The sequence below is a fragment of the Pieris rapae genome, chromosome 2, assembly GCF_905147795.1.
Source record: "Pieris rapae chromosome 2, ilPieRapa1.1, whole genome shotgun sequence".
Taxonomy (NCBI): Eukaryota; Metazoa; Arthropoda; class Insecta; order Lepidoptera; family Pieridae; genus Pieris; species Pieris rapae.
Window position 1 is genome coordinate 1,809,723 of NC_059510.1, and position 20,917 is coordinate 1,830,639.

At 30.7% G+C, this 20,917-nt stretch overlaps 1 protein-coding gene across 1 annotated transcript in view; it reads left to right on the top strand.

Annotated features, from left to right (window-relative positions):
* The first annotated feature begins 6,401 nt into the window (after positions 1-6,401).
* Positions 6,402-20,917, top strand: part of LOC111002195 (RYamide receptor) — a 38,836-nt gene continuing 24,320 nt past the window's right edge. Inside the window, exon 1 of the mRNA XM_045632522.1 lies at positions 6,402-6,523. The gene's annotated coding sequence lies outside the window, so the exon portion shown is untranslated. The remainder of the gene's footprint in view (positions 6,524-20,917) is intronic.

The following is a 20,917-nucleotide window of genomic DNA, read 5'->3' on the forward strand; positions in this document are numbered from 1 at the left end:
ATGCTGACAGTGTCTTACACATCGCCGCTCATTAATGTTAGAATGTACGCGTGTTAATTTCTATTAAAGCACCATCTGTTTTTAGTATTGTACATGTTTATTTATCAAGGGCCTTTCGACGTCGAGACAATATATTCTGAACTTGTATTGAAGCGTCTTCCAATTAATATATACATATATTACAATACATGAGAAAAATTAATTAAAGTAAAAATTACGCCGCCGTACGATATTATTGCATTCGAGTCTATCAAAAAACTTCGCAGGAGTATTCAAAGTCCACTGCTATTTCCCGTATTTCAGGAAGCAAGCTAGTGTAAAGATTCGCTCCGGTAGATTATATTTTGTGACCGTATTTCTGATTTTATATAAATGTATATAATTAGTATGAATTGTGTGTGTAGGTTCTTTCTAACTAAAACGTTGTCTATTTATGCAGCTAAATGTGGATTAATTTTAGTTATATAGTTTTGTTAGTGAAAGTAAGAGTGGGATAAAAAAGTTTATTTTAATGTATTTATTTTATAGAACCTAAGACGTCAGCTTCCGGGCATATTGACATTCGTGAAGTTTTAGACGTTTAGGGCACAAAATCTGGAAGGCAAATAAGAAAATACGTTTTAAAAATAAAATAATTATGACCATGTTTTATTTCAACCGTTACCCTCTAATATCCTATAGTTATATATACTAACATCATATTTATCACTTAATGTGTAGAATGAATACAAGATTTCCGTAGATTTTTTTCTAAACAGTTGTCAATCATTGTGACACACCAATCATCAGAAACCTTGGGGCATTTCGTAAACACATGCGTCTAAAAAAATATTGGATTCGGATACTAATAATAATAATTTATTTGCAAGAATGTGGTACAAAAATTATATGGTTGTACAAACTAATGTTCGCGTATTCTGCATCATATAATCGGGTTCAAATTTATCTTTAAAGGTAGAATAGGAGTTACAGTGTCATTATAAGTTAATTCTTAAATCTTTTTATCTCTTTTACAATATTTTTCTTTCATTAATAGAATAATATTTATTTCCAAAAAGAGAACATTAAGTCGATTTAAAAAAAACCTTCAAGTAAATAATGTAGGTACACTAGTAAAAATATATATACAAATACAGAAAAAATCTTTCGAGTTATCTGATAAAGTCATGGTAATAGTCAATGTGGGAGTACATTATCATCAATCTGTCCTAGTAATTATAATATTTTATCTAATCACGATACTTTAACCGTACAAATATTATGAAGGTGATGATATTGATAGTCGATACAAACTATCGAGAGAACGATTAGGCACAGAACAATTTCTAAATTTACAAGTTCTCTCTGGCCGCACTACTCTGTCATCATACAGTTTATATATGTACGGAGGGTAGGTGGCATAGTTCTTTCACAACAACTAGCCGATATAATATCTTGTGCCTATCTACGCCCGAACCCAATAATGAATCCATCTCAGATTGAAAACAATCTAAGATCACACCGTGAGAGGCGATCGATCTCCTATCTGCATCCCAATAACCAACCCCTACGAAGACAAACCATTTTTAGCGACGGATAGAATGCAAACTCAAAACTCAAAAACGCTCTTTACACTCATATTTTATAATCAATATAAAGCAAATAAAGTTATTATTATTAAAATATACATGTCTATATTTATAACATATTATCAAATATCTTTTTAATTTTAAAAAGGGGTGTAAGTTAAAATCTTAAGAAAGGATATAGGCTCAGTTGGACTATCATTTTCATACAAAGGTCTATCCACATACACCGATCCGACCTACCATGGTTAGCTTGTATCGACAGATGGTAATTAAATTCCGTCGATTGGTTATTGGCAGTTTTTTTCAATATATAGATTAATAAGATGTCTATCTTAGATAGTCAAAAATGAGATAGGTTATTGGGTTTGGCTGTTTTTTTTATTGCACGTGGAAAATAATTATTGCATAAATGAAAAATTAGTATAAGTTGAGTTTATCGGGGAGTGTAGGTAATATAATATACCTACGGCTACAGCGATTAAATAGATTTTGAAATCCAAATTCAAAATCATTTATTCATTTAGGTAACACAATCTACACTAATGGACGTCAAAAATAAATAAATCTCTCCATAGTAGTAGCTTATCTTTAAAATAATAAAACACACCACTAAACACAATACTTTTCTAGCTGCGTACAAATTATTATTTGTAGAAGTCTATTAAGTATGAGAGTGTAATCAATTACCGTCTAAAATTCGTAATATTAGCGCATTAACCTATTCAAAAGGACATTAAAGATACATATCAAAATATCAGCATTGCGAGCAATTCAGCATTGTAGACTAAAACTAGAACGGTGACGTGAATCTCGTTCGTATAAGTCTAATTATATATAAGTAATATAGTATAAGTCTCTCACGAAAAAAAAATTGTACTGAGAAATAAAGTTCTTCAAACATTATTACTTCCTGAATTCGTCCAGCGTCAGCTTACTATAAACGCCAATTAATTTCAAGTCCCCTTTAACGAAATTGAAAATAAAAGATAATATTGAAACCCAAATAATTAATAGGGAATTTCCTGAGCCGTTTTTAATAAACAATATGGCGTCATGTCATCTTCTGATTAATCAATATTCATAAAAGATCTTTGATGGGCGTTGTATGCGTCCGTTCATTAATTTAGGCTGATATAAACTGTAAATTAGGAAAAAGGTCTAGTAAGACTAAGTTTGTGAAAATTGGTTTTGTGGTCTAAAAGGGACTTGATACAAGATATTTGAGAACGGATTGATTGGTAACAGATATTTGAACCAAATATGTGCTAAAAGTTATTTTACGGAAATAGCTTTTGCTGCCGAAACACATTCTCGGTTATTCAATTGGAAATACACGAAAGCGATAAAGACAAAACATTAAATTTAAATACAAAGTTTCATCAATAATTTTCTTTGATACAAGGTGAAACGGTCGCATTGACATTTTTAAGATGTTCAGTCATTATTGGAAAGAGGGATTTTTATCTAATCACCATATGTTTGAAAAGGGAGATTAAAATAATTTATTATGTTATTCTTTTTTGAAAGGATTTTGATTGCATGTTCGACATTATCGCATTGGCTTACTTATTATATAATATAAAATCGGGGAATTTCATAAGCATCTGATGTGAACTCACGAGGAAGGCCTTTAGAGTGATTGAGAGAGATCACTCTGATAATTGACAGTACTGAGCACGAGCCTTTGATGGGTTGACAGACATGTCAACAAAACAAAACTGATCCTATTCACAAACAGTTCCTGTACCTTATAGACTACCCAAAGCATTTACCACAGAACTAAAACTATGGGGAAATCAAATACCTAGATATGACAAAATACTGCTCTAAAATAAACAGCTAGAATGCCAACTAAATAAAGCAACGTCACAATCAAGCAAAATCCGAAAGCCGAGACATGACGAGATATATCAGAAATAAACCATATTGGCTTATAGTCTTATTGCTTCAAATAAAGTACTCATCTATCTCTTTTTAGTTCAAAATAAAGTACACATCTATCTCTTTTCATCAAGGCGGGCACACAATTTGACAGAAATGGACGATACGGGGATTGTCTTTAAGAATGTATTTCTATATACATAATAAATCCACACTAAACAGACTATATGGCGTCTATCCCTACTATGCTTTGATGTAACCAACATTATTAGTTTTAGGGAAGGTGGGGTACAAAATATTGGGACTGGCCTATGTACTGAATATCTTGCGGCGAGTAGTGGGAAGCCCACTGGAACTTCAAGAACTCGGTTTTTTGTGACGGCCAATGTTGTTTGCGATACCAAGAACAAAACCAATATATTGTATAGATACCGGTTATGATTTTAGAATTTGAATAACTTTAATATTAATCAACATTATAGTAGTGGCATAGTCTGTAAGGATAATGTATGTATTTCTGCAATAAATAAATAAATATCTGCTCGCCCAGTCTAAGCCCTATATTTGTAAACTAACTGAAAAATATTTTTTTTATTTTAATCAGATACTACATGAAGATATACATATATGTTCTACGTCCTAATGTACAGAAAAAACTGTGTCCAGATTGTGTTTCCTCCACAGAAAATTCTTTTCTATTTAAGATTACGTATATAATAAATACTATTTTTTTTTACTAGTGCTTCATAAGTAAAATAAAAAACAATATAAATTACAATCAAAAAACCGCAGATAATAACATACACACATATTATGTAAAGCGTAAAATATTTTCCAAGAAATTTTTCCTTTGCCCTCGACTCAGTCGTCACTCATTCATGTAACTATAAATTTAGTTTTGTATAAACTATTACGTAAACTTTGTGAATGTACAGACATCACTCTTGATATTTTCAGCCATGAGCTTTTACGATGTGTGTTTAATAACCTACTACGAAATTAGAGATATTACATATTTACGCTGGTGTTTTGATTAACACCTAATTGAGTTAACAGATTTGACTTCCAATGGGATCTTCTAATATTAAATTGATAAGGTATTAATATATTTTAATGATGTCATGATGTATTGAATAATATAAGAATTGATTAAAATGATATGATTCATAATTAAATAAAAAATGTAACTTCAATGTATACTTCTAGAATTTGAAGTTATCCTTTTGGTGCGTTAGGGAAAAATTATTAAATTAAAAAATTAACCCCGAAATTAGCTATAGTCAATATTTTAGTTTTTACTTGGCTAGTGTCGTTTTTTCTACAAACGTAGAATAATGCGAAAGATACAATTTTTGAAATGATTTTTATCTTGATACGACTTGATTTGTATTTTTTTTTCAAATTTTCACACCATATATCTATATTATAGATAATATTATAAATTATTATTTTGGCGTTATTAAGAAACGAAATCCTAAGAGAAAAAATTTACAGATTTTTTAATCAAAATTAATATAATACAACTAAAGTCATAGAACTTAAACAATAAAAAACATAATAAAAATAGAAACGAGTTCTTCTAGTTCCGATTCCTTTCGAATAAAAATCTACGTTTTTACATATTTGACTCAAAAATATCAATATATTTTTTTTAATTCGGTCGCTGAAATGTATTTCAAATCTACTGAAGTCTTATCTTGGCATAACTCAGTGGCTGTAACTGTAACTGAGTAACTGAGTAACTTGGTGACAAACACTAACAAATACACAGCGCAAGCTTATAACAACTCTTATCTACTTAAATACATGCGCATACACTCCCATTCACACACTCACACATTCACTTCGTTTTATTAGTTTTCTCAAAATACTGTTCTAATCATGATTTATTGTTATCTAGTTACTCACATCACAGGCACTTCCTTTTGTTTATTTACGGTATTATTTCTATTGGTCAAGAATGAAGTCTTCATTATTTTATTAATGTAGTACATAAACAAGCTTCATATACTATCAATCCTTAGGATATTTCTGATCCTGTGTAAGAAAGCTCTTATATAAAAAAAAATTAAATGTAGCATATAATTTAACATTCACAAATAGGAGTGCTAAGATTCAAGTCAAACTGTATATTCTTATCTTGAGAATTCTATTCATACAACTGAATTCTATCACTCCTCCTTTACAGAGGCTAAATACAGCTTTTTACTTTGCAACTTTCAAATCTGAAAACTCATTTGAGATATCCTACTAGATCAAGGTTATTAATCATAAGATTTTACTTTTATATTTTTTCGATTTAAGTTATTTATTCTAGTTTCACATGTAATTATATTTTTGTTAATTTAACAAAAGAAAAGCTTTATAGGTTTTTATATGTACCTTGAAGCTAGTAAAAAGTAAAGAAATGACTTAGTTCACATGAACGCTTATATTTAAAAAGGAAGATCTAAATGTATTTTTACTACAAGTTCAAATCAAGGACTAAGAGCAAATGAGAAGTCTGGTGCGTAGATGTGTAAAACCACATTCTTAGATTTGAAGATAATTAAACCGTGATAAGAAAACCGGAAATTATAGATTCGTAATTAATTTTCATTATATTTCGCATTACTTAATTAATTTTGTTTGTAAAGGGCGTTAATAAAGAAAAAAAAAACTCAGTTATATAAGGAGGTTACGCTTTTTATTGAGACTATACAAAGCTAAATATTTCATAGGGACTAAATCATAGTACATTATATTTTTTATTGAAATCTTAGCTTAACGCATATACTATATATATATAGTATATGATATATATATATATACTATATATATATATATATTATAAGTACACCCAACTTCACATATGTACTAAACATATTAAAGATCAATTTCATAAAGTTTTACAGATACTTTTATCCCTCAAAGCAAATATTTGCGCACCCTCATTGAGAATAAAGTGTGATTAGACGCTTTGAGTCAGTCGAGCCGCGATATTCGGGGAGTTTGTCGCCTTCCGAGCTTTTCATCCGCAGCTTTTGTTCGGTGTTCGTGAAAAGTGAAATAAAGTTTTAATTCTTGTATGTATGGTGAGTATCTTTTTGGGGTTTATTTCATTCTTTTTAATATTGCTACATGAAATGTAATAGAATAACTTAGTATGAAGACATCATATCCAAAATTTTAATAGTTAAAAAACTCGTTTAAATAAAAAAGTTTATTAACAAGTTTTAGTATAAGTGTGTGTTAAACTACGTAAAAGTTTTGTAGATTTACTACGACAGAAAGTATTTTGTTTATAGGATTTGTAGACTAAAGTCGATACTGCCAGCACACAAGTGTGAAGCGTGCTATGTGACAAAACAATCATACGTCTTAAATATTGTACTTTTAAATCAAGAATAACGTAACTTTTATTATTTTATTCCTTAGTTTTGTTTTTACATAAAATCCCTGTTACTTGACTTATTCTCAAAGGCAGAGGGCGTCCACATTGAGACTACATCGCATTCTGTTTTGAGTCTCGTATTTCACCTCGATTCTTCGAAGTCTTTCCGACTCTTTTTGCCTGCAACACTACAAAGCCAGGTTTGCTTGGGACGACCACGGTTCCGCTTTTCTTGCGGTTTTAAATCAAGCGCCTGCTTGGGGATGTAATTGGAATTTTTTTGGAGTGTATGGCCTATCCATTTCCACTTGCATCCCTGGGCTCGTCTGCTGGCTAATTGGTGTTAATCGGCAGTACTCCTGTTTTAATACGTGCTCATTTATTATTTATAAGCAGATTTACTTAAGAAGCTGTTTTATACTCGTTAATTCAGCCACAACGCTTTTACCAGCCTTTATAGATAAATAGGTTAGTACGACTTTACATAAGTAGACTAGGCTAGATAAAAAAACTTTTTTTTAAAATTTGAATCCATACTTTAGCTTGCAAACACGACAGTTTTGTGGTATACCGGTATTCAGTATATGTAAAGAAATATTATTTCTTTCAGTATACTCTTGTGGAAGTTTAACTTGACAGATAACAATGTAGACAGAATGATAGCGGTAAATTGTGAGTAGAATTTGAATATGTAAGGGATCGTATATTTATCTTCGATTATGTTTTCAAGTTGATTCGATATAATCACTAGCTTCAACAAATTTCGTTGTGTAATATATTATGAACCTTATTTATTTCTTATTTGAAAAATTTCCAGTCTCACATTACAGATAAAAAGCTCATTATTTCTTAATTATCCCATAAAACTTTTCTCTTTATAGTAGATATTTATATGCACCTATTGAAATATATATAGTAATTTCTTAATCTATGGATTAAATATATTCGTGTTAAGGCCAGACTAGAATTTGTTCATTGTATCAATACACGTTTCACCAGAAATTGAACCTAGTTGCTACAGTGATATAAATAAATCTAAATTGCAGTTCTTTATTATTTCTACAAGCAATTGGACACGTGTTGTTTGAAAAACGATTTTTAAATAAAATATAACATTTTGGATTCAAAATAAGATTCAGTTTTCGAAGATTTATGATGTTGCAATGTTATTTTTAATTTGTTCCAGCTGTTAGCTGTCACAACGTGCTTCTAATTTTAAAAACACACCGAATTTTACTAATTAAATTTTCGTACGTTGAGTATAAAACTATTAAAAATTAATTCTGTAGTTAGGTATTGTTATGCTTTTATTTGAAAGATAGAAATTACTTGATTTCCTATGTTCTGAATTTCCTTTTTCTTACCTTTTTTTATGTTAAGTGATATCGCCCATGGACCCTCACATTTCCAGAAGGCACCAAGTGTGTTGCAAGCCTTTTAAGATTTAACACGCGTTCTACGAGAACCCTTACTCAAATTGGTTCGAAAATACTTCAGTGGGCAGCTGGTTCCACATAGTTGTAATACGCGGCTAAAACTGCCTTGAAAAACGCGCACGGACGCGTCCTTGAAGACGGACGTCGAGGTTACTCGGATGGTTCCTATTCTGTCTTGATATCTGATAATGTAACTCAGCTGCAGCTGCAGCATGTTCGTCTCCGATGGGATTACGAATGCACCAGTTTGATTTGTCGAAGAAAGAATCTAACTCTTACTGGAGGAGAAAATAAAATATAAATAATAAATAAATATTTTCCGTTACTTACGTTATCTCTAAATTAACACCACATTTAACCCGTGAGAATCTGGGGCGATTCTTTAAATAAATTACCATATCAAAATAACACAACAGATTGTTGTCAAGAACCTTATTACTAGCGACTTTGCTACACTTACAGTTACTTGCTGTTCAGTTTTTGATATTTATAGATATCGAAATTGGATACAAAATCGACGGGCTTAAGGCTATGACCGCTCAACAATAACAAAAGAACTGAATGCATTGGAACAAATTTATGTTCATGTTTTTTCTGCACTGCTCGATGCCCCATGCCCCCTTTCATCTTCCCTAGACATTTTAACATGGGTTTAAGCGGCGGTTAGGCGTACAGGCGTACGGCGGACACGACGTCTGGATTGGCCTCATCACACTGAACATCAGGTGGGATTGTATCCAAATACCTATTCAGTTCTGTAAACTAAAACATAATTTTTTTAAAAGATTTTATCTTTATCAACAAAATCACAAAAAAACATGGAAATAAATCATCTACAGTTTAATATAATAAACTCTTATAAGCGTTGTTTATACATTGCTTGTTTACGTTAACTTCTGAATTGTTTTTTTTATGTTCGTAAAGTTAATAATTTAACTTGTTTTCTGTTTCATATCACTCGGTCCTGTCTTATACACGTTTTAAGATGTTTTAATAATAAAACATATTTATAGACCTAAAAATATAGTAATGTTGGTTAATTCTTCATTTATTAGGTGGTATAATATAACTATGTTGTATGTACTAGCAATGTGTTGTAAAAAATTATATATAACTAGCTGAACTGGCAAACGTCGTTTTGCCATGTATATCATTTATGGTTATTGTGCCTCACTCGACATAGATAGGTATAGTGTGTCGGACTTTTTTGTAGATATTTATAAAATCTACAATTAGTTAGAACATTTTATGGTTCTATCTTTAACAGTTTAGGCAGGGTACGCCAAATAAGTAACTTTTTTGGTTGATTTTTTACACCTTGTATCCGAAAAACCCTAATATCTTACGGAACACTATTTTTGTTCAAAATTAAATATAGCCTATATTACTTGTGGATAATGTAGCTTTCGAATGGTGAAAGAATTTTTAAAATCGGTCTAGTAGTTTATGAGCCTATTCATTACAAACAAACAAACAAAGTTTTCCTCTTTATAATACATATTAGTGTAGATATGGGAATAGACTCAGTAAGGATATATGCAGGTCAATCTTCATAGTTATAGGAAAGGACTGTATTTCACATATATTAAAGAAAACGCTTTTTAAAGAGTATTAAGTGTTTTTGCGCTTTTTCTGTAAGGGTTGTCAGTTTAAGTAAGGTTTTTTAAGTTCGTAGTCGAGACTGACATTTAAAATTTTAATTAATTACCAAGATGTTTAAATTTCTATTTTATTGTTTACGGGAATCGTATCTACTCTGTGGACATTGTGTTATTAATGCTGAAATATGGGACGATGATCAAGTTAATGGAACGTAAACAAAAGCCTCCATTTTCTAGACGCGAAATAAATTGTTAATTATAACGTGTATATGTATTCTAATGAAAACATATCAACTAATGCGGAGTTCAAGTATTTTAACAATGGAAATAATTTTTTGTATAAGAACATAAATTTATTGTATTATAATATTATTATTATAATTATTAATTAAACTTTATGTTGTTTTTTGTCAGCTCTGATTCATGTTTATTTTTAATTTCTATGATGCACCACGCTTTTGAAATGCGCGCTCTACTGCCATCATCAGTGGTGTATATTAATTGTAGATTACACGATTTTGCGGGGAAAACTTTTGTATTAATGTAATTCATAATATCTCTCCCTAAAATATTGAGAGGGGGCCGATAGATGGCCATGCATCATACTCGTGAACGGGTGCTACTTGTGGTGACTGGTCGTACTTGAATTCGTGTATGCTGTGATATTAGTTGTTTCTACTACGTATTTGCGTTCCCACGAGTATGTAAGTGCGTGCTCCTATTTCACCATGCCTCCTGCAGATAGAGGGGAAATCTTTATTTTTAATTTATTTTATTATTCTTTATTACTCAAGATGTCATAACATGGTGTAATAGTTGCTCCTTACAAACGTTTTGTAAAAGAAAAAACTTGGCGATTAAAAAGAGTGACGAAGAGTTTATTGATAGTTCTCTTCCGTTCTACGCCCTTGATTTGAGAACTGACAGTAACTGTAAAAGAAGCATTTAATATATATATCTTTTTTTAACGTTCATTAGTGTACATTATGTTACCTTCATAAATAAATGATAAAAAAAATAAGGAATATTAAAATAACTATTGATTTTAAAATTTATATCTAAATTTCATTTCTATATGAGCCGAACACATTTGTGGAGACAACGTGTTTGAGGATTTGCATTTGGATGTTGTACGTAAGTAAGTTAGTTAAGTAATCTAAATATCGTAAGTTCTACCGTGATTAATGACCGACTCGCAAAGTGCAAATTACAAAGTTTAGCAGCTCGATGCTCACGTTTGTATACTTACATTTCTACATAATATCTGACAATTCTTAGTAACTTATGCTAGTGTCTCGCGGTCTATGCCGAGTATGCACGTGTATGTACAATAATTTGACATCCGTAATCCACTGGGTATATTACAAGCTAAATAATATATAATTACTAGCGGATCCGACAGACGTTGTCCTGTCTACACATCTTTAATTTCAAAATTTCAATTTTTAATAAGCCATTTTGATGAAAATTATTATTCAAATGTTATGACAATATCTAACGATCCAGCACATGGTCACACACGATATGACACAATGATAACAAAACTTTTTTTAAATTTCGGGACAGACTAAAATTAAAATTCGAATATTATTTAAAATTTGACACTGCGATGGTAGCGCCGTCTGTCGGATCCAATGTAAAACATTCCAAAATCAACAACAACTAATAAATTGAAAATTAATTAAAAAAACATTGTCCAGCGGACAAAATTGTGAATCTAAACCATTCCCAGATCCCCTTGAACACACACAAAAAATTTCGTCTAAATCGGTCCAGTCGTTTAGGAGGAGTTCAGTCACATACACACACACGCACGCAAGAAATATATATATTAAGATATATATATTGTATCCCTATTTCCCTTGGTCACGGCATCACGAGTGAATGGCTGGACCGATTTCGTTAATTCTTTTTTTGTTGTGTTTGTTATTGTCAAGAGAAGGTTCATATGAAAGAAAAAAAAATCCCGGAAATTTGTAACTTAAAGAATATTTAATCACCAAACATTTTTTTTTATATAACCTTACGTTTTATAAATGTGACAAATACTTAAATGATCCTAATCCTTAGGATTGATTTGCTCCAGTTCAAATAATTTGTATTAAAAACTTGGCGATTGAAAAGAGTGGCGGAAAGTTTCTTGCCAATTCTTCTTACCCGCTCTACGCCCTTGACTTGCGAACTGGTTGAAAATGTAAATATTACAATTAATTTTATGTTATTATTATATTTTTGAGTTTGAGTATAATATCTTTACATATACACAATTCTGCTGAACGTGTGTATGCCATTGAACTCCTCTTAAACGGCTGGATCGATTTGAATGTTTTATTCTGTATGCGTTTGGGAGGCGCCTTGCATGGTTAAGATTCACAAATCAGGCCGGCAGATTGCGATGCAGTCGGTACACTCAGACTTTGTTTAACATAGATAGATATGTTCGTTCCACTAATCGCTTGAAATTTCTATTTAATGATAGATGTTTATATCGACTTCGGGACGAAAGAGTCTACTTATATCCTACTAAAAACTGATTTGCTCAGAACATTATAAAACACCAAGAAATTTGTAAGTCATAAACAGACTGCAATAAAGTTAAGATTTTGTAAAATGTAAATTTATTCCGGCGTTATTCAGAACTTGGAATAAATTTGACAACGTCCTAAAATCTTCACACTTCCAAATTCCCTTTGTTATTAATCCGGGTACCGCTGGAACTTTCTGAGCTATTATTATTAAAATCTTAGAACATCGATTTTTATATTAATTATTGCAGAGATTGTTTTTTAATTACAATATAATTTACTGTTAATTCTTATTGTCAATAACACATTTATTTGTAATACTCGATTTGTTTGAAGAGTCCTACAGTATTTTATATAAAATAAAATACATTTTTGGGGCTTACCTTAACAGAGTGTAAGCACAAAAAAGAAAATTTAATTAACTCAAATAATGGTAAAATGCAGAAAATAAACATTAAACTTTCAACACTGTTTTTTTTATAGAATAGGGGACGAATGGACAGCAGGCTCATCTGATGTAAACTGATACGCCGCCCATGGACTTTATCAATGCCAAAGGGCTAATGAGTGCGTTGCCGGCCTTTTAGGAATTGCTACGCCCTCTTCTTTAGGTAGAAGAATTAATTTGGAAATTCTTATATACCTAATCTTAAAATATTACTTAGTACACACATAAGTTCTATTACAAATGAAAATGTATTTTTTATAAAGTAATATTATTAAAAATTTATACATATGTATGTATTCACTAAAGTCTCAGTAAAAATTTAAAAAAAATCTTCTATTTGAAATGGACACCTTTGGATATTTAACTTTAACTCCTCATTCCATATTGTAATTTGATATTGATCTTGAAAAAATATGTGAAAGGCAAAGGAAAAGGTAAAGGGCAAAATCGAAAGAAAATTTTAAATATACGTGTTCCAAATTCAAAACAATTAAAAAGTAGAAAAAAGTTTTTATTTAACAGTATTTATGGCCAGACCAGTTATGATGTTAAACAATATTTATATAGTCCCATTACAATATATTTTTAAATATATTATATCTTAAACATGCATATAATATAAATCTGTCGTTCGACTATATATGCTATTAAAAATTAACAATAATTAATTGTTTTAAATTTGTGCACCACATACTTAAATCTTAAATATATTTTATATTATTTTTTTCGATTTTGCGATTGCAAATTCATTTGATTACGCACCTGCTGAGACACAGGATTACAGCTGTACAATTATGTTTCTGTATACATGGAAAAAAAATCCTTTTCCCTTTCAAATTTAACGCACAAAAACAATATGACGTTGATTTACTAGGGTTCCAGCAGTAGTAAACAACTTTTTATTGTAGAGGAAAAAAACTCACAGGTGACATGGTCGTCAACGTTGTTAAGTCAGGGTTATTTTGAGATTTTTCTTATTATAACAACTGTTATTTTTATTTGACAAAATACTTTACTGTTCCGCCTTTAAAATGTACAAACCGATTTGACCACGACAGAATATAATCTCTCTATTGAGACTTACAATAGCACAGAGGCAAATTTGTCTTTGCGAAGACAACAATAAAATAATTTCAATAAAAACAAATATTGACGATTGATTAATAATATATTTAAAGAATGGTTTAACTCAAATAGGTATCTTTTAATGTTTTACATTACATAATAGTCTATTAAAATATAACAATTAATATTTGTTATAACGAATTAATCATTATTAACAAGGAACACGAAGCTGAAAGCCGACAACTGAAATCCTCATAGCGAAGTAAACAAAGCAAAAGCATACCCAGACTAGAGAATATTAGTCCTGTTCTCAGAAACAGAATATTCTCCTTTAACATCTCTGACTTTCTCTATTACTATGATTTGTGTAATCATAAGATATAAGGCAATTATAATCCGGACATATTTATGAAGCACTTACAAAATATGGATAGCAAAAATTTTACAAGATTTCACAAAGACGAGTTGGACCCCTGGCACCATGTTCGTTATCCACTTACTTCACAACAAGGCTAAGATAAAAAGTGTACTAGATGAACTATTTATTGAAAAGATAGTATCATCGAAAAAATAGGTATCAATTATTCAGTTTATGAATCCAGTGATCATCAGGTGAGTCCCTGCCCGTTTGCCCCCTGTTCTATATAAAAAAAGTTGGGTATTTGATAAACTTATACTAATTGCTTAAAGGCCCGTTAAAAGTAAATTAACGTCTCCAAGTTGATATAAGTTTTAACCCACTATAAATTTGATACATATTAATTAGGTCAAACGATATTGCAACCAACTGGCAATTATACAATTGAACTCAAACTTAAAATAACTTTATTCATATAGGGTTACATATACATTTAATGTTAGTTCGAAAGGCAAGGTGTGGGCAATAATAACTAGCAAGAAACTCTCCGTTTTACGGCGAGTGATAATTACGTCGCTTTTCATCACAAACAATAACAAACGCACAAGTAAAGATAGCTTTTTTAAAAGGTTTACTGTACCTGGAATTAGTATGCAATGATGCCAGCTAAAGTATAAAATAATTGAATTTAATTCGATATATTGGTCGTGATATTGATATATTTGTTATTTTTGTATTAGGTAGCTTGAGAAAGTAAATAGATTTACCTTTTTGTAGGTAAAACATAAAAAAATACGTAGCATTTTATTTTGATTGCCCTCAAATGGGTCAAATTTGTCCCTTTATCGGCGGAGAACTTTTCAGTAGCAACACTTATGAAATGTCAGAATTCTACCAAATGAAAAATCAGATATATTCAAAGTAAAGTTTTTCTCCACTTAAATTTTTTTAGTCTCTCTGAGATCTAACAGACGCTGCCTTAGTTACGAACAAATGGTTTTCTAACGGTATAACTACCAAAACTTTTTTAAAACTCTTTTTTATCAGGTTTACAAGTGGCCTAGTTTAAATGTGGCCTAAATCGACCTCGGTGCTTCATTCCCGAAATTAATATAACTGCGACTAAATATACTATATATTAAACGAGGATGTGATGTTGAGTTGATGATTTATTTACGGGGCAGCTGTCTGGCGCCAAAATTACTTCGCGCGTGTTATTTAGCACGCAACGAGCCATGGCATTTTGACCCAGCTTACACCTACGCTATGCTACAGTGCTCGAAGCATAGAGTAGCAAGAGCTTCTACAAGAGTGCTACGTTAGTGCTACATTTATCTAAAAGATCTACAAATTGCTACGATTGCTACGTCCAGATCGATCAGCTTTGATACTAACAAACTAAACATGTTACATTTGATGATTGATTAATAATAAATATGTAAAAATCTGCTCAAGTTTACCCTTTTTTCTAGAATAGCGATCTATCTCATTTACAGAAGCGAAAAAAGCTTTTAAGAATATTTAGGCTATATGGTATATATTTAGAACGACTAGGCTTACTTTGATATAAATAAGTAAAGGAAATGAACAAAATAAAATGAAAACGGATCATTAATTTCTATTGTAATTAGGTCATCTTCAGCAAACGCTGTATAATAAAGAGACTCTTGATTACTTTCTAAAAGTAGATTTTTAATGAATAACGTCGATTTAGCGAACATCTTTCATTTCTAGTCGTCTTATCGATTCTTATGAATGTAGAAGTAAAAACTTGTGTCACTTTGAAAATTAATAAGTTGGGCAATATTAAAATAATTGAGTTTGATAAGAATTAAATTTAAATTATTAGTTTTAGTAAGAAACTTAGTATGTTAGCAGGGCGCGACAGTAATTCACTTACAATATTCAGTCATATTTTCATTAATAAAATGTGTATGTTTCTATATTTCTTATATCAAGTTGCAAAGAAATATTATGTTATTATGTAATATCAGAATAGAATATTGGAACTATCTTTAAATAGATTCAAAATACATATAAAAAAATATGTATAAAGGTACTACACAGTTAATGATTACTTAGAAGATAAAAATGCTTGGCAATAGTTCGAATTATATTGTTATAATTTGTATTTTATCTTTGAAGTGTTGTAAATATGGTAAACCACAGAATAGATTTTTATTTTTTTTACTTATGTAACTTTAATGACGTTGTGGTTTATGACAATTTCCTTTGAAAAATTGTAATGCAGAGAGAGGGTAAAACTTTTTCATGCCCGTTCTTCTCAGAACAAGGCCTCCTGGTAGGTTTGCGAATGGATGGGTCTAGTCTTGCTATTTCGCAAATTTTGTAAACATTTTTGACCTTCATAAGCATGCCCTAAGACGCATCTAAACTGAATAAACGAATATTGATTTTATTTTAAAGAGTGTTGGAAGGTATAAAAGCAGTCCCATTGTGCAAGTTTCGGAAGATACTGGCAGCGTTCCCCTTTGAATAGCTAGACTATTTTTAGTCCCAGATAGCCAACTCTCTGGTCTCATTTAAAAATGATGTAAAAATGTTCTGTGACTTGTGAAAGACAGTGAACTTGTAAGGTTTAATTGTTTTATTTATCAAACAAAAATGTTTATTACGCTAATATGACTAACTTAAAACTGTCTGGTAGGTGTAATACATACTTTGTAAACATTCTCCGAATGAATAAAACTCAAGAAACCCTATAATAAAAACAATAACAAAAGCTTTTATTTACTAAAGTAGTTCATGAATGATGTTGCATTTATATGGATTCTGGAATAAAAACATAATTTTAGTAGTAGGTAAAATACAATGTAACATTTAGGAACCATCATATGCTTGCCTTGTTAGGTTTTGGTCTGTCCACTGTTGGACTTAGACCTTCTTCATCTGGTTCCACTCGGGAACCCAGGCTGTTTTAATTGTTTTCACTACCTCCTCTATGTATATTTGGGCCCAGGTAGGCAAAAACTGAATCCATATTAATCTGGCTGTAAACAGTATTGTAATCAACTAGTTCACCACACAGTGTGCAATAGGTAATTAATTTGCTACGTTTAGTTATTGAAGTTATACTTCGTTTGGCGTGTTAGGGAAAAATGATGATTTGCAAATGATTTGCAAAGATTTTTATATTGTTACGCCAAATAAGTATAATTTCTAACGCGTGTAGTAAGTATCAGTACACACACGTTTTTCATTATCATTTCTATCTCCACCTGAAAAATCTTTTCACCACGAGACTATGACCTATGCACAAGGCGTGCGCAGCGTGGTACTATTTTGCTGTAAAACCAGCAGCAGAAGTTTCTTCTGAATTAAATACATAAATTTTGCTATGTTCAGAAGACAGCTTTAAATTTTTTTTCGAATATGATATTGATAAAATATATAGAAGTTGATATTTAAGACATATTATGCATTGTAGACTCTTTAACCCCTAGTAATCATAATGATAAACTGTAATGATATAAGAAGATCTATAATAAGTCGTTGTAAACGTTTGTATAGATAAATACGATAATAATAGATAAATATATTAAATAAATAATAATAGAAGAGAATAATACAGAATAAATAATAAATAAATAATAGATAAATATATTATACATACAACAGTGTGGTCATATATCTAGTGGTGTACTTGACTTTGTCCATATTTCGCTGATTAAATTTCTTTATAGGCATAGGCATTTCTACACGCCTATTATCATTTAGAAAAGAAACCTCCTGTCCAAACATAAAATTAAAAATGTAACATAAAAAAGGGTTGACTCACACAGACACGAAATCCATTATTATACGAAAAAAAATAAGATCAAAAACATTGGGTAATTGGTGAAAGGAAGCGACCACTTTCACCAAAATGTAACCAATTTGCGGTCAGTCATCCATCTTTTCAAAGAATTTTTTCGCCTCTGATGTTATACTTGAAAGATATTTGAAACACTTCATTTTATACGTACAAGAGGTAAACATTATTTTGTCCTTTTAAAATTGTTATTACATTTACCTTTATGGCAACTATTTGCACAAGGGATATTTATTTACTATTTTCGTAACGTGTGCATATTAATATAACTTCAATAAAAACATTTCTAGAGTAATATATCAAAATTATTGGTTTTACGAATCTTTATCCATTATTCGCATTACTGATAAATTCATCTCATAGATTATTTTACATGTTTTAAAAATAGAAATTTGTATTTCTTAAAACTATAATTAGGAAATTGTATCTTTATTAGACTACACTGTAAATTTGCATAATTTATAATTTTTATTATCATCACTTCATTTCTGTATCTGAATTAATAAAATGTTAAAATGTGCTTGCATGGGTTTATAGATTACAGATGAATTTACAATTAGTGGGATATTAATTATAAAACATTAATCCTTCAATTACGTTGCATATTATGCAAATTATACTATTTTGGAATTTCCCTATAATCCAAATAATCTACTTAATGAGAAATTATATGACATGTTAACATTTCCATTAATTAACAATAACTTAATGAATCGAAATGTTGATTGTAGAGATGTAGGTATGATTTAATTTATGTTACTCTGTTCCGTTAGGTGGTAATTGTGTAATTAATTATATGAATGCATTATAGGCATTGTGCTTTCAGCGTGCCACTTTCACGACTAAGTGAAGTTAAATGTCATCTAATGCAATATATTGATCAATGCAAATTAATAGAACGTAAATACTGTAAATTGATACCTACACAAAGTATAGAAATAAAATAAGAAGATTTAAACTACCGAAGATAAACAAACAATACGCCATAAACAGTCCAACAAAATAAAAACATGCTCAGATTATATCCGAATAAAACTTCGCTGATCTTCAGATGTCCCAGAATTTTGTGAAAGGCAATTGTGAAAAATAGAAAAGGCGTCTATAGTACAATAAAAAAACTTAGTAATAATTAGTGTATTATTTTTATTTGTACCACAAATAACAAAAAAAAAATGTTGTGTGGTTTTATGAAACCACGGTAAAAGTGAAACTTTTTTCACATTATAGACATTTAACTAAAAAAATTGGAATAAAATTCCATTAAGGATATAAAATCGCTTTATCAATCTTAATTTTATACTTGGAAAATTGGAATGATAATGGGACTAACAAAAGTAGACTAAGTCTCCAACTAATATTTTAATTGAAAGCTGTTTTTTACAGAGTACGACATACATAATACTTAACAATTATTTAGATTATAAACACATATTAAAATAGCGTGGAGCACTGGCACAAATTAATAATAGTCTATACACCACACGGTCAGCTGCTGCGAACTATGTGCGCCGCCATATTGGCCTTGGCTGCTATTACGAGCGCCTTTCACTTTATCCCTACTTCGCGGCCGACCGTCACGCGACATGCGCCACACATACCAAAAAGTTTGAGACGATGTAATAAAAATTTCACTTTAATAACTAATAACGAACAGAAAAAAGTCGTGTATTGCGGATATGAATTTAGTATGGAAACCGCAGATCGCCGTGCGGCGACTGCTCTATAGCAGTCGGTCTCGACTGTAACATGCGGTCCGTCTATGGCCAGCCTTAAACACAAAAGTGGATTTCATGCTTATGATTTGAAAGAGATAATTAATATGTTTTTTGAAGTGGATTAAGTTTAGTGGCGGTTGTTGTATGGATGTTTAGACATATGTTAAATGGAACACTTTGTTTGAAGCTGGGTAACACCTCACTTAAATGATTTAAAATATGAGATCATAACAAACATGAAATAAGGGCAACGACCCTAACAAAAATTAACTTCACTTATGGAAGACTTCTTATGCTAAAGGGCTTATTTCATTGCTATATATATATTATCGCTTGAAGTGTGCGGTGATCGCTTACATATTGTTTACGTTTCTAATTATTAACTAAAATGTATATGTAACATAACTATTGTTAGATTACTCGTGCTGCATTTTCAAAAATACCTAAAAGATTTTAAAGAAATTCTGTGGTCCGACCTAAAAGCCTTCCCCATGGGGCCATAAAAATGAACCCATCCCTTAAATATTTGCTACCCACGTCCCCTTTTGTCGGTTAATACACCGTTAATAGCCTATTTCTGAAAATTCCGCTCAGGAAGTCGCGCTATAGACTATAAACTGGCCTTTAATCCAATAAATCTAAGTGATAACTAGTATATTGTGATATTTTAAATATATATATATAAGAGAATATTTTTAATTTCATTATATATTTCATAATCGTTTTGCATCTTTTTTACTAAACATTTTTCTTTCATTTTATTATTAATAAATATCCAGCCTCATTATAAACTGTGTTTATCATGTTAAGATGTTGTTTCTTTATAAAATAACGCAAATGCAAAGCTGCATCCGCGTTTTCTAATACTGGCTATCCGGTTCTTAGTAAATGCCAGTCTCAAACAACCAAGTACACATCCAGATTGCACGAAGTCAGTGTATAGCTATATACTTAATTACTGCGATTCTAATCTGCCTTCTAACATCTAAATGAACAAAGAAGTTTTGTTCTTTGACGAGAATAATATAAATAATGTTGCTTAAGCCAAGTGTCGTGTAAAAGACTCTTTCCGCAAAAGCTTCCTTATAAATTGCGTTCTGTACTCGACAATGTTT